The sequence below is a fragment of the Parus major genome, chromosome 9, assembly GCF_001522545.3.
Source record: "Parus major isolate Abel chromosome 9, Parus_major1.1, whole genome shotgun sequence".
Lineage (NCBI taxonomy): Eukaryota > Metazoa > Chordata > Aves > Passeriformes > Paridae > Parus > Parus major.
In genome coordinates, this window is record NC_031778.1 from 808,298 (window position 1) to 822,849 (window position 14,552).

The 14,552-nt window shown below is 41.5% G+C and overlaps 1 long non-coding RNA gene across 3 annotated transcripts in view; it reads left to right on the forward strand.

Moving 5' to 3' along the window:
- Positions 1-817, forward strand: part of LOC107208574 — a 58,723-nt gene extending 57,906 nt beyond the window's left edge. For all 3 annotated transcript variants that reach the window (XR_001523266.1, XR_004498807.1, XR_004498806.1), the window contains one exon: positions 407-817. This is a non-coding gene — a long non-coding RNA (uncharacterized LOC107208574). The remainder of the gene's footprint in view (positions 1-406) is intronic.
- The last annotated feature ends 13,735 nt before the right edge of the window (positions 818-14,552 follow it).

The window sequence follows — 14,552 nt, forward strand, 5'->3', positions numbered from 1 at the left end:
ATTTGGTCCATGCTCCAGCTAAATGGGGTTTATATCCATCCTGCTTCCATTCATTCCATCTGGGGAGAAATTTTGTGCTGCCAGCTCCATTCCAATAAAGATCATGAAACTGCCTGTCTCCTTTGTTTCCATGAATTGTGGGAAGCCTTTTAGCAGGAAATGTTAAATGTGGGTTCCTTCATACCACCAAGACCATTATTATCCATTGCAAAAGGGCACACAGCAATTGAGCCCAATTTGGTTTGGCCTTTACTAACTTCATCCTTGATTCCTAGCAGACTGCCTCATTTCTCTGTCAATTCATTTTCCATCTAGCTTAGGAACCTTTATATGCAATAAAACTTAGAATGGTTGTAATTTATTCCTCTCAATGTAATTTTGACATCTTTCTGTCCCTCTTTGCTAGATGCATTCTCCCTAATGGTCAAGAAAATGAATATTTCTGGAATTGCCTTAGGAGGAGTTCCACTGGAGAATAAAGAGAGACTAAAGCCTCCCAGGCCTACCAAAATGCCTGTCTCATGAACAAAATAGGATGTGGACAAAGTGAGATGGATTTTGAGAGTATATCTGTTCACTTCAGCAGGAATTGTGTTGTGTGATGGTATGGACATGGTTTTGATTGAATACTCTGAACTTATTATGTAATATAATATATAATATACAATATAATATATACAATATATATAAGAATATTACATAATATTATGTAATATAATTGTGTAGTATTATGTAATATATTTATGTAATAGCTACTGCACAAAACTGATGTGATCAGAATTCATTTAATTGCAACAAATAAATCTGTCCAGTCTGAGGGTTTGTCTTTTTCTTTAAATGACTGTGGTAGAATGTGAAATCCTTCACCTTGGTTTTAGGGTGTTCACAGCCCATTCCCAGCAGTGCAATCTCTTTGGGAGTTGAAGGGATCCTAATGGGCATTGGGAACACCATTTTGAGGTGGGAGCTGTGGCTTTTCCAGTTGTGCTGTGAGGCACAAGGGGTCCCATGACCCATCAAAGTCTTGCAGGATGCCAGCTGGAATTAGGATCTGGGGTGCTTCTGGCTCCATGCAGGCTGCTCCTCAAGGCTCTGGAACACAAAGCCAGGCTGGGAGGTAACCCTGGGGAAGGTGGCTGAGCACCTGAGGATTGCAGTTCAAAATCCTGAGGGATTTGCCTGTTTTTATGGATTCCACATGGAAACATGGCTCATTTAGAGAGGGACAGGAAGGTGTTGCTTGTTGTTAACAAACAGTTCTCGTAAATTCTGCTCATTTCTTATCATCTCTGCATGTTTTTGCTGTTTGGCAGAGTTGTTCCATGAGGGCTGTGATGATATGGGGAGCTGGGTTTGAATTTACTGCTGCTCAGCTGGAATTATTGCCTTCCCAATAGAGCAGGCAGGACATGTTCCTCCTCTCTCAGGGAGGAAGAACCTTTAGGGGAGTGGGCTGGTCCCTCCAAGCACAGGGCAGTGCTCTGGGATTAGAGGAATTCCCCAGCTTTGAGCTTTGGGTTTATTCAGAGGGGAAGAAGAAGTTTCTGTAGCAGAGGAGAAATACTGTCACTGAGCCACTTGTGAAGATGATAAATCCTGGGTGATGGGCTGGCTGCCACACCTGGCCTTTCAGCAAGAAAAAGGTGCACTAGCCCTGCTAATATTTAAGATTACAGATGGAGCAGTAGCATTTTAAAAGAACTCCTTTTTTTCCTTGGACTTCTCCATTTCACTACACTGTTCTACCAAGGATGTTACCTCAGCTTCCCTCTGGAAAATGGCCAGTGAGGCTCGTGAAAGTTTTATGGCAGTTTATTACTGCCTAATTCACCTTTCAAAGTGAGAGTGAGGTTTTCAATTGCTTTCCAGGACTTTGTCCTTGCTTGCTGCATCTGAGGGCCAAAGTGTTCACCAAATATTATAATGTCTGAAACAGTTAAACCCTTTTTATTAATTTGGGGCTTATATTTAATCCTAAATAAACAGTGATTTTATTTTTTTTCATGTAGAAAAAGGGCTAATTTTGGAATCTGATGCTAAAATACCATACAGAAGTACTGAAAACCTTTCCTTTTTGTGATTTCTAGTTAAGGAATTTTGTCTTTGATTAATACATAACTGAACATGCAGTTGGATTTATCTAGAGAGTTTATACTCAGCAGGGCAATAAAAATATCCATTAAATATCAAAAGGAAAAAATGTTTTGAAGCACCTTTAATATTTTTCAGGGTTTTTTTCCTGTTCTTTCTTTCAAGTAAAATAGTATAATATTTTTTTTAATCCTCTAGTAAATAATTTTATTATGCTATTAAAACTTAGTGAGTTGCTGTTCCACTCATGAAGCTCTTTTGGTGCACTTCACTACTGAGCTCTCATTAAAAATGAGTAAATCCTGGAGTGCCTTCCCTTGGGATGGTAACTGATTGGGTTCAGTTAGAATGCAGCAATGTTCTATAAAAAGGGAGACCTGAAACTGTTCTCATTGTCCTCTGCTTTCAAAAACTACCAAAAAGACAAAAATTAATTTTTATTTTCTTGTTTCATACTTTTTTTTTTAAATGCTGCTGTACTTTATACATATATAGAATGTCCTAGGTGTTTTTTTCAGTGGAATTAATTTTTCATCTAACTCCATTACTTTAATATGGTGTTAAAGCAGTTTTTTACTGTCTCAGGAATTGTATTAACATAGCAAAGGTGTGACAAGGGTATGGAAGCCCCTGCTTGATTAGCAGTGATACATTTCACCTGTAATTTTCTGTACATCAGGACAGGAAAAAGATGATGTATTTTACCTGTGGACTCCTGGAGAGGAGCTGTCACACACTAACACAGCTCCCAGAAGTCAGACTGTCCCATCACACAGTGCAGTTTGAGTGTGGCACTGGAGGAGATGCAGCACAGGATGAAGGCACTGTTAGGAGAGTTTTTGTGGTGCTGTTTTCATAGGAGCTGTTGAATTTGGCAGGGACTAATTCCATTATGTGCTGGTTTTTCCTGTGGCCTGTTGACAAACATGATTAGGCAAAAGCCAAAATATTCAAGTTTCCTCTAATTTTGGATGCCCAGTTTCAAATTCTAGGCAGTTGGTCACTGAGGTGTGGCCATGGGAAAGGAGAGGGAATTATCCTGATTTAAAAGACATGAGTTTGTTTCACCCCTCAGCCCAAGTGATCTGTGAGCTTCATGCAAAGTAGGAGGAAAAAAATTCACACGTAACAAATGTTGAATCTGTGATAAGACCTTACCAAAGCAAGCTATAATTAATATAATTCTCCAGTAACAATTCTGTGACCTTTAAAAGCTCAGGGTCTGGAGGCTGTGAGCAGGGATTTGGCTTTGTGAGCAGTTCTCAGTTACACAAGTGCTCTGTGCTTTGACAGTGGGCAGAGATGAGTCTGGGAGATTCCACACAACATTACCAACCTTCTCCAGTGTGGGGTGGTTTGCTTTGTTTGCTTTGGTTTCTTCTGTTTGTGTGGGTTTGGGTTGGTTTTTTTTCTTTGTTTGTTCTTTTTTACTTTTTCATTTTTCTTCTGTAAATAAAGTGGAGTCTATTTGGCCTGGAGGATTCATTTCAGTTTTTCCTCTTCAAAATCTGTTTTGGTATTTTGATAACAAGAGAAAATAAAACTTGCAAAGTAATCCTGTCTGCTTGAGACAGGATTATTTTCAGAGGCCATCAAATGAAAGAATTGTCACAAACTGAAGTCTTTTTATGCTATAGAGCTCTCATGCAAAGTTTTGATGTCGATGGGGTGCCAGATTAGTTCAGCTGAAATTGCACAAATGCTCTAATGTGTTACAGAAACAGCAAAGTGCAGACTTTCCAGCCTTGCTAATATCAAATCAAAGTTGTAATTCTGTAATCTACTAGCAGCCAACTATCTTCAAACCACTCTATTTCTAAAAGAAGCAATTTGGCTATAGTGGCCCATTTTCTAGTTGCATGACTTTGAGTAAATGCTTTTAGTGGCACAGCATTGGAGTGTCACAAATGCCCCTCTTTGGTTTTGCACTGTAAATTTGAAGATAATTTCCTGCTTTTAGTTGTGGGGTAAAAAGAAAATCATAAATTTCAGCTGTTTCCAATATCAGAATTACCTGTCCTGCATTTGCTGAAAAATGTAATTTAAAAACATGTATTGAAATATTGAAATGATCCACTTGGCTGCTCTGCTTCAGCCCTTTATTGTGTCTGTTCTGTTTTCAGCTGTGCAGGCAGGATGGGCTCTGACAGAGAACACTGGTTTCTCTTTGCTTCTGGCAGGAACAATGCCAAAATCTTGGGCTCAGGATGCTTTTTGTGGTCATTCCTCTCTGGGATATTTCATCCTGTTCTGAGACCTAGCACCATTCCATTCCAAGGTAACTTTCTGATCATCCCTCCCTGTGCTACAGAGCTTGTCACTTTATCAAACATTTGGAATCTCCTGATTTCTGATATCCATACCAATTGCTCTACTTACTCATCCCTAGCTTACCTACAAGATTTAGTGCATATGGAATGTGTAACTCATTTATCACAGTGTGGTGATGAATTTACCCCGTACTCCCCTATTTGTCTGTGAAACATTTCCTGAAATGATGCTGAAATTTGAAAATACTGTGATAATTTAGAGAAAAATGCAAGAAATTCAGCCTGTTAGCTGGTATTTCTCAGTGTGCTCACAAATAATGGATAATGGAAGTGGATTTGTCATGTTTAATTGCAGAATTTTTTGTGCATCACTTGGACTAAATGTAATAAATACTACATGTGAGCCAGATGAAATGTTATATAGCTAGTTAAGAATCTGCTATGTGTATTTCATAAGTACATTTTCAGGTTTTGAAGACTTGGGAAAAGTAGGTGCTGATCTCATTGGAGGTTTGCTGGCTTTTTGGTTTGTTTTGGGGTTGTTTTTTTTCTCCTGTTGGGAAGGTTTTGGTGATTTATGGCAGCTTTGAGCATTTGGGTAATTTCCTGTGCAGGGCAGAGCTGTGCTGGCCATGGGGGCAGACTGGGCAAGGAGGGAACCTCACTGGAGAGGGAGGTGCTGAGCTCTTCCCCCGACACCCAGGGCCAGGACATGTGGGAATGGCTCGAGCTGGGCACAGGGGAGCATTTCTCTACTGAAGAGTGGGGTCAGACCCCACTGGAACTACCCTGCTCTAGAGCAGAACAGGCTGAGGTGGGCGATGCCCCACGCCTGGCAGGGTTTAGGAGGCATTTGAACTGTGCCTTGAATAACAAGTTTCATCTTGTGGTCAGCCCTAAAGTGGTCAGGCAGTTGGAGAAGGTGTGATCAGTGCCAGTCCCTCCCAAATGGAGTAGTCTGTTCTAGCTGAGCACTGGAGTGTGTTACAGGCTCTGTCACTCTGTGGCCAGCACCAGCAAGCAGGATTTCTCAGGAGTTGTCTCCTGCTTAATTCCCAGAGCATCTAAAATCTGCTCCTACCCCCAAGATCTCAGCTTAGCCATGCTGCTGAAGCAAATAAGGATTATTGGGGTGCACAGGCATCTGCATGGCATCCTGAGCTGTGTCTTGTGCTGCATTTGGGACTTGGGTCCTGATCTGGGGACACGAGCTGAAATTGGCTCTAATAGATGATGACACTGCTGACTTTGGAGTTCATGGGGAGTTGGCATGGCTGCTGACATGCCTCACACATGCTTTTCCACCTCCTGGAAACTGAGCTTGTTGATTTACAACATCCCCATCTTGTTTCCAGCACGGGCTTTCAGTTCTCCCCATGAGCAGCGCCTGGTGACATATTCTGCATTCAGAGAATGGCCCAGTCAGTGCTTTAAAATAACTGCTCAGAAAGTATTTGTGACAATGAGGGTAAGAGTCTGGAGCCATTTGGGAATGTGGATCTTCCAGCAGTGATCACTGGGAAGGTGAGCTGCTGGCCTGGAGTGCTACCCCATCCATCTCCCTGAGCAAATGAGTATCTGACAGTGTGTGACAGCTGATCTGTCACTGAACAGAAATGCTAATCCACATCTAGAAAACCTCTGCAAGTAAAAACAAAGCCTCATGTGTGCTTACATTTTAAGTTTTAAAAATAGAATTCTAAATTAATGTGGGAGTAGCCCTTTGAATGATTTTCTTCTCGTGTTGTGTATTTAACTGCACAATGGCATGTCAAGTTAGTCGAGAGACAACTCACTTCCTTGTTTATAAACATGACTTCCTTACCAAAGTCAAGGACTTGAACACTGGGAATCAAACTGTGAAAGATTCCTGGAGAGAACATACAAAGACATAGCTCTCACAGCTTTGCATAAAGTAGTTTTTCTCTGGTTAGCAATAACTTACTTTTAAGGTCCATTATTTCAGGGCTCTTGAGCAAAACTTGGCTCTAGCAGGAAATGAGTTTTCTGGTTGTTTTTTTTTTCTTTTATTTGGTTTTTTTTTATTTTATTTTTTCTCCCAAGTGATTTATGGCTCTGTGTGCTACTGCTGAAGCAATACTGCCCAATATCACAGGATGGGTCCAGATGTCTGCAGCAGTTTCCTTTCACCTATTTCATATCTTTTCACAATATAATTTTGGACAGACCCTAGAAGGTTCAGTGTTTCAGCTGTACTGTTTTTCTTGCTGGAAAAGAGAATACTGAGCATTCTTCTTCCTGACACCAGTGCCTTTTACCTTGCTAAAGCTGCAGTAGCTAAAAACTGGGAATTGGAACTCCTGGATGGATGGTCCTCCTAACTATTCCATTAATCTGTGGGAGGCCTATTTTACTTATAAGCTGCCCTGCCACATTCCTATGCCTGGCATTTAGGTCCAATTGTTTAAAACAATCTCTTGTTGTAGCTGGTTGGGGTGAAATGGAGCTATCTGTCAATTTGAAAAGGTCACTGGCTGTGTCAGAATGACAGTGATTCCAAATTATCCATTAATCTCCCAATTTAAAATTGTCATCCTTCTTATTACAGCCAGCCAGCCACAGAGGCTAAAATAGACCTCTTCTCTTACACCCATGACCAAGCAGCTTTTTTATTAGCTGGCAGATAAAATTGGCAGTGTGTCCCAGCATTAAATATTCATTGACCGCTCTCTTAAAAAAAAAAAGTCTGCTAACAAGTTGAGAATATATGAGAAAACAGCCAAAGAAATTACAATTGATTTTCTTGTCTTATCTGCCAAGATCTCACCTATTTGATTAGTGTAACACACTCAGCATATTCCTGTATTGGTTTGAGTCAGAGGGTGATAGATGCCAGAGCTTCCTCGCCCCCTTTTTCGTTTGGTTTTGGCTTTGGTTTGATACTGGGGACCCACACAGAGGTGAATTAGTGTATAGAATGTGTAATTCTCCATGGAAAATAAGATTTCATAGCTTTTGCATTGTCACTGCTTGCTCTGGAAGATGGGAAATGTCCCAGGTGAGGGGTTCAGGCCTGAAAGACATTTTGTTTTCTCACCCAGGATGATGGGATGGTGCTGAGGAGGTTTGAGAAAACGGGAGAGCTCTGGGCCACCTGCTGCTCCTGAGGGGAATGAGGGCTTAGAATCTGCTGTTCCAAACCTGACATCCATCAGCTGAGCCCCAGCTTCGCTGCTGTTTGGAATTTAATGGTTGGAGCCTGGGGGCTTTACAGAGTGGTTAAATGGTGGGAACACGGCCCCTGTTGTGGACAGAAGTGTAATCATCCACCCTGGAAATGCTGACAGCTCTGGGAGGGTTTTTGATGTTGTGTCCTCATGATGTGATGCCCATTTATGTTGCTAAAGGACACAGAATGATTCACACAAACACATCTCAGTGGTGTGACAGGAAAAAGAAGTAACTTTATTTTCTGACTCCAGTATTTATAGATTCTTGACTATGACCAAGGATTGGATAACTAAATTGCCACTTTCCCAATCACACTGGTCATGTGAAACATCCATCAAAGCACATTTCTTAGAAGGAAAGTGTAAACAACTTATGTTTATAGTTACTTTCCTGGGAAAGTAACTAAAACTGTGAGAACAAGATCAGAAGGTTTAGTGTTCAGGATGACACATTTATAGAGAAAAAAAGTATAAGCCAGGGAAGGGTAAAGACAGGAAAATCAAGGCACATGAAAGGGCAGAAGGCACGTGGTCATTTCATACTCTGAGGAACAAAAAGAGTCTGCATGGATACTGATAACCTGCCAATGGTGATGGATTAAACAGCCTCATCTCAATCCTTCTTTATGCAGAACTTTTGAATGTTCTGGAGACAAAGAACACACAGAGGACTTTTTTGTTATTCTTTGCAATGTCCAGAACGTGTTCACTCCTGGCAGACAGCACTGCAGTGTTGCCTGTGAACCCAAATAACTTTTGTGTCCTGAGGAAGGGCCTGGTGAGACTTTCCATTCAGGGCTCCCTGATAAAGGATAAGTTTATTTTATAGCCAGCCAGAGGTGCAGAAGCTGGGGGTTTTCTGCAGCTTTACCAGTTCAATTTTGTTTTCCAGTGAGCAGTGGGGTTGTGTGCAGGTGCCAGCTCTGCTCTTACACACTTTGCTGGGATTATGAAAGCAGAGGGTGAGAGGAAAGCAGGATGATTGCTGTACCACATACTCTGTTTCCAGTTCACAGATATTTGACTTCCAGGTGAGAATGTGTGTGGATTTCTTTACTCTAGATTCTTTTTCCCCCCTCTGTCTTTTGCAAGTTTAATTGCTCATTAAAGAGGAGCACACACTGGCACAATGTTTTGATGAAACACCTAATGACTTTGAGCATTTGATTTATGGACACAGCTTAAGTTACACGGGGACTTGTGTCAAAACAGGCCAGAGATAAGCTTGCATTTATCTATGGAAGTTAAGGGATAATTATGTAAAAGCGTTGCATTTTAAAGGAAACAAAGACAGACCTGTGGGAAATGCATTTTCACAGCATGTATAGCAAAGCCCAATCAACCTCCTTGTGGGAGGACAATTAAAAGAATTAAAAGTTGGAATTTTAATTATCATACAAATTAGAGGGAAATTAATCAGCTTGTATTTTATGACTTGACTTGGCTTTGAGCATTGCTGCTTGAATTTTACAGCAAAACTTTGATTAATTGAGACACTGCATGAAAGCATAAAATCCTGACTTAGGTAGCATTTTAATGCCTTTAATTTCCATCTGCTACCTGCAGTATGGGAGGCAGCAACAATGAGTGGATGCAGAAGCCAAAGCTTTGTTTGCCCCAGCAGAAGTGTCCAAGGCCATTTCTCTGCATGTGGCCAAACTTGCTTTTTCCCTAAAAACCTCCTCTTTTTATCTTCTAACTACTCAACATGTTGGTTTACACCCAGCTAGATTCAAAAGTTAGGGATTTTCACTGACTCACTGGAAGAATCATTTTGAAATTAATCAAAGGCCAGCTTTTTCTTTGGTTTAAGGTTGGGTTTTTGGTGGTGTTTTACTTTTTTTTTAGGGTGATTCTTGCTACCTTGTGGGTTGTCAAGAGTGAGGAATTCCATGAGAAATCTAAAGGCACCTAGAATCTTCTGTGGGACCTTTGGAGCAGCTACCCCAGACCCAGCAATGCCTTGCCTTGCCCAAAAGCCTTGGTTTGGGTTTTGCTGACCAAAACTTCAAAGCAGTTAAAGGAGTTTGTGGCACTGTGGGAGGATGGCAAGTTCCTGTTCAGCTGCTGAAAATGTGGGTTTGATAAAATACTTACTCTTTTCTGATTGTTCTTTTTCACCCCAGTGATGCAATTTGAGGTTTGGTTCTGGACTGATTAAAGAGTCAAAACCTTGAGTGCTCCTTTACTAAAAAATGGGAGATCTGGATTAAGGTTCCTAAGGTTCCCTACATAGAGGAAGGTGCTGAATTTGGTATTTGCACTTAATCTTTCTCTTCCCTCCTCTTCCTCTAGTAAATATCTGTCAGGTTGGGTCTGCAAGTCCTGAAGGATAGTCTTGCCATATTTGACATTGAAAATCAAAGAAGGCCTAAAGCTAAGCTCAGTCCAGGAAAAATTGAATCAAACCCTTTTCACTGCTTTGTTTGGGTTGTAAAAATAAAATTCAAATAACAAAGTCTCAGAAAAAGCAAACCTGTGCTTCAGTCAGAACACAAAGCACAAACAGATTGCAGAATAAACTAGACTGCAATTTTATAGGGTCTCAAGTTAAAAGAGGTGGTTTAATTATGATGCTGGATTTAGTTCAGAGCTCAAGTAATGATCTAGGAAGCTGGAGAGAAGCACTGGAAATGACTGTGTGCTAATGAGGACCCCAGTCGCAGCTTTCTGCGCTCGTTAATTTGCAATCTATGTGGAGATCTGTTGGCAAGCCTATAAAATGAGGTTTTGCAAAAGTAATCACCACTTCAAAGTCTAGAGATACAGCCTGAGGAAGCAGAAGCATGTTGACTGTTAAATTTCCACTTTGAACATTGTTTGGAAAGTTGACGTTGTTACTTCCTACCTGCTGAACCGAGGAAAGCAAATTGTCCTTCACACCAGAATAGATCTGGAGCTGTTTCAAAAGACAGCTCACCATTTCAAAAGACAGCTAACAGGAGTGGGCTTTGGCAGCTGTGCCAGACATGCCAGCTAACTCAACACTGTCATTTAGAAACACTAATGTGTTTGTGGATGTTTGGCTCAAGGGCAAGGGCTCAGTCCATTTGCTGAAGGGCTGTGGTGAAAGAATCCTCTTTTCTGCTCTGAACGTGCTGCTACTCAGCACTCAGCCCTTTCCTGGGTTACATCTGGGCATGACATCATGTGTGTTGTAGAGTGAATCTTTTGGCCACCTAAAGGTGAGCAAGGCCTCCAAAACAAGTCTTTAAAGCATGTCTGTGGAATAAGGTGATGAAAAAGCCTGAGGCAAGAGTGCTGTGTTCCCTTTGCAATGCCAGTTTGGTTTTGAGTGGGAAAGTGTGGTAGGTAAGCCAAGCATGCTACTTCTGCTCCCCTGAGCAGAGGCAAAGCCTCCCTCTCCCCCTCTCCCTCCCTCTCCAAAGATTTATTGCAGGGCAGGAATTATGCAAATCAAACTAATTACTCCATAGAACTGTCAGGTGGTCTGAATGGATGTGGCCATCAGGATCTGTGCGATGTCACAGTTTCATTTACCTGTCAGGTTACTTTGAGTTAGGTTGAAAACAAAATTCTCCTTTGTCAAAGGTACAAGTGCAATGGAATTACTCTTTCTTTTCCAAACACCTTGATTTTAAAGCTCAACCACAGAAGCTGAGTAAGTTGCAGGGTTTGAGTACAACCTCAGTGAAGGCTGGTGGATGTAAAATATAAAATAGTTGCAGTTGGAAGGGACCTGCAGTGGCCATCCAGCCCAGCTGCCTGAGCAGATGTGGCACAGAGACCCACAGCTGGTTCTGAGCAAGTTTCTGCCCAAAGGGAGCTCAGTATCTCTGCACAGCCAGCTTGAGGCATCAGGGGGGACCAGATCTCTGCCTGTGTCCCTCAGGGCTCGTTTGGGATCTCCAAAGTGTGTGCTGTGGTTTGCAGTGACACTCTGGAAAGGAGCTTTGCTTGGCAGTGGCAGAGGCACCCTGCTCCATGACAGCAGTACTCTCTCTGATCTGAATTGTACCAGCAGCAGGTTGCAGCCTGGACCCAGGGATTGAGGGAGGGAGAGGCTCAGCTCATGAGACAGAGTTACATAAATGTCTTAGTCAAGGCTTCCATAATGGGATTATTTAGGAATCATTTTGCCACTGGTGCTTGCCACTACGTTAAATCTATTGTCCCTGTCCTAAAAATAAATTGAGGAATCCTGAGCTGTCATCCATTATATCTGGGGAAATGAGCAGATTCATGACCTCCAGCATTGGCACTGTTTACTTAAGGATAAAAAGACTGAGTTTTCCTCCAGAGTTTGAAATAAAGAAGTTGTTGACCCCTGTGTGAGATGAGGGGTGCTGCTGCATCCGTGTGGTGAATGGAGCTCCACGAAGGGACTGAAGAGCAGAGCAGGGGGGAAAGCAGGAAAATCCAGGCTGTCAGTGCTATTTAAGGGAACTTCAGCAGCACCTGCAGCTCCAGGGTGTCAGACAGAGCACACCTGAGCTCCTTTGCAAGGCTGCTGCTGTAGCATATGTTCCCTGGCCTTCCCTTGGCAATCTGAGTTCCCTGTGGGGCTCTTGGTGCCTTGCAGCTTCCCTGCCGTGGTGGCCTGGGGACACTGTCTGGCTGTAAGTCTGGAAATTAAATCCTTACACCATGTGGCATTTGTTACTTGAATAATTTGTCCTTTTAACTTACACACACTCCTAATTTTTGACATGGAGTGTCACTTGAGATATCCTCTGGAAACGAGGGGGTAGCTGACTCCTGTGACTTGATTTAACCCAGCTGGCAAACTCAGAAATCAGGAACTCTGTTTAAAAAACAGATGCTGCAATTGAATCTAAGTATTCTGTGGTAAATGGAAGTGCTTTTTAATTTTCTTTTAAGTACTGGTTTCTTGGGTTTTTTTGGTTTTTTTTGGAAGGATCGGGACTTTGTTTCAAGTAAGACATGTACGTAAATGTTAGAAAGATTTAAGGGTGCTTACAAAATGGGAAACAAAAAAAGCCAACATAAATGAGAAGTTAAATAGTTTACCCTCACTAGAGGGTAGATGTAGGGTAACTGTGACAAGAATTTCCCAAGCACAGTATCCATGTGATGGCTCAGCACCCCGGCATATGGCTCACATTAAAGCAAGCCCTCCAATTCTGTACTCCAGATAATGAAGTCTGCTTTTCCAATGATTGTGGAAATAAAAACTCTCTTATCTAAAGCCATATGGTAGAGGGAAAAGAATTCCATTCCTGCTAAGTAATTACTATTGGTAATTAATTAAGTACAGACTTCCCTGTCTAGAGTATCATTTTCTAACGTCACATTATTTGACAGATGCAAGCCATGTTTAGAGTTACATTTGTGAAGCAGATCATAAGAAGTGCCTGGTCCTGACCATTCTGGGAATATTAGACTAGGCAGACCCTAAATGCACCCAGAATTTCAGGTCTTCTGTTCCTTGGCTGTCCTTACTGCTGCACATAGCAAGAGTGATTTCAACCCTCATCAGTAGCACTGTGCAATCGAGACTGAGAACTTCAGATTTTTAGTAAAATGTCCTTTTAACCTCCAAGATTGTTCAATGGGACACTCACTGGAGCAGGTACTGATGGGTGAGAGTCTGAACTAGAGAACAGAAGCAATGAAAACCTTGCCTGGGGAAGAGGGGTGCCCAAGTTCTGACAAAAGTTTGCTCCAAATGTCAAGTGAATTCAGTTATCATCTCTGGCAGGAATCCTGTAGAGCTTGGTTGACTTGGGGCCAGCTGTAACTATTGTGTATAGGAGACTGCTCCATGCCCAGTTCTGACTAGTTAGCATTTTAAAAGAGGGAAAAGAACCAACCAATTTCTCCATATGGGGAGAGGAGATATTTGCTATTTCCATGTGTGACTGTCTTATGTAATTTTGAATAAGTTATTATCACTCCTCTAATACTGTCCTTCCTCTTTCCCCACATTAGACACCAATACAATAGAATAATAAATGGAAAGAATAGAACACTTCCTTGGATAGAACATCTGGCTGTTTCATGATCTTCAGAAGCTGGTGGCTTCTGAGCAGTCTAACCCAAGAGTAAGCTTGAACTGACTTACTGAAACCTGTCTTCATCTGCATCAGCTACTTGCTTTTTGAGTGAGCTTTTCATCTGGAAGAGCCATTTCCTATGGTGAAAAACAAGGGAGAGTTTTGCTTTCAAGCTGTATAGAAGGCAAATATTTTGGATTCTGGCTTCTGTATTTCTGCAGAGATTTGTGTGACCTCACTGGATGCTGAGTGCTTATGAAGATAATGAAGATATCCTTTGCCAATACTCTTAAGTAAGTATCACATTGTGTTTTAATGTGTGTTTTGAAATTCCATGTATGGGATAGAGACCTTATAAACTTAATTTAGGGGGGGTGGAAGTGTGTGCAGGTTTTAGTTATGCTGCTCACATACCTAGAAAAGTCACATCTCCCCAATGTGCCCTTTTAATGAGGTCATCCCATTCTAACTAAAGAACTATTGAGGAAGAAATCTCAAAATATGCCAGAACGAATCTGGCAACATATGTTGCATTTAAGCAATCCCATTTTACACACTCTGTCCTGATTTTATTTAAATCAATCTGCCTGTCTTTCTGTCTGTCTGTCTTTGTCTTTCTGTTTGTCTTTCTGTCTTTCTACAGAAATCTATGCTTAAATCCACAAATTACTGTTCACTCCCCAACTGTGGTCTGAATTATTGTCTAAATAATGTGGATGAAACACCTATTTCAAGAGCTGGCAGGATTTCTCCTTTTGTCAGTGTGTATTTCAGTGTTCTTAGAAGAAGATTAACACATATAGTATCTGTCAATAACAGGAAATTGTCTAATGATATGTTTGCCATCTCCACATGGGGAGCAAAATGTTCCTTTCTCAACAGCAGATCTTAGGGGTTATGTTTGTATGATAAGCAGGGTATTAGTGCAATTGCCAATTTTGCTCGTGCTGCTGAAAATGGCTGGATTTCCAGTAAGGTTGGGAGCTGAAATATTTGTCTGAGGAAGCCCAGTGCAGGCTGCT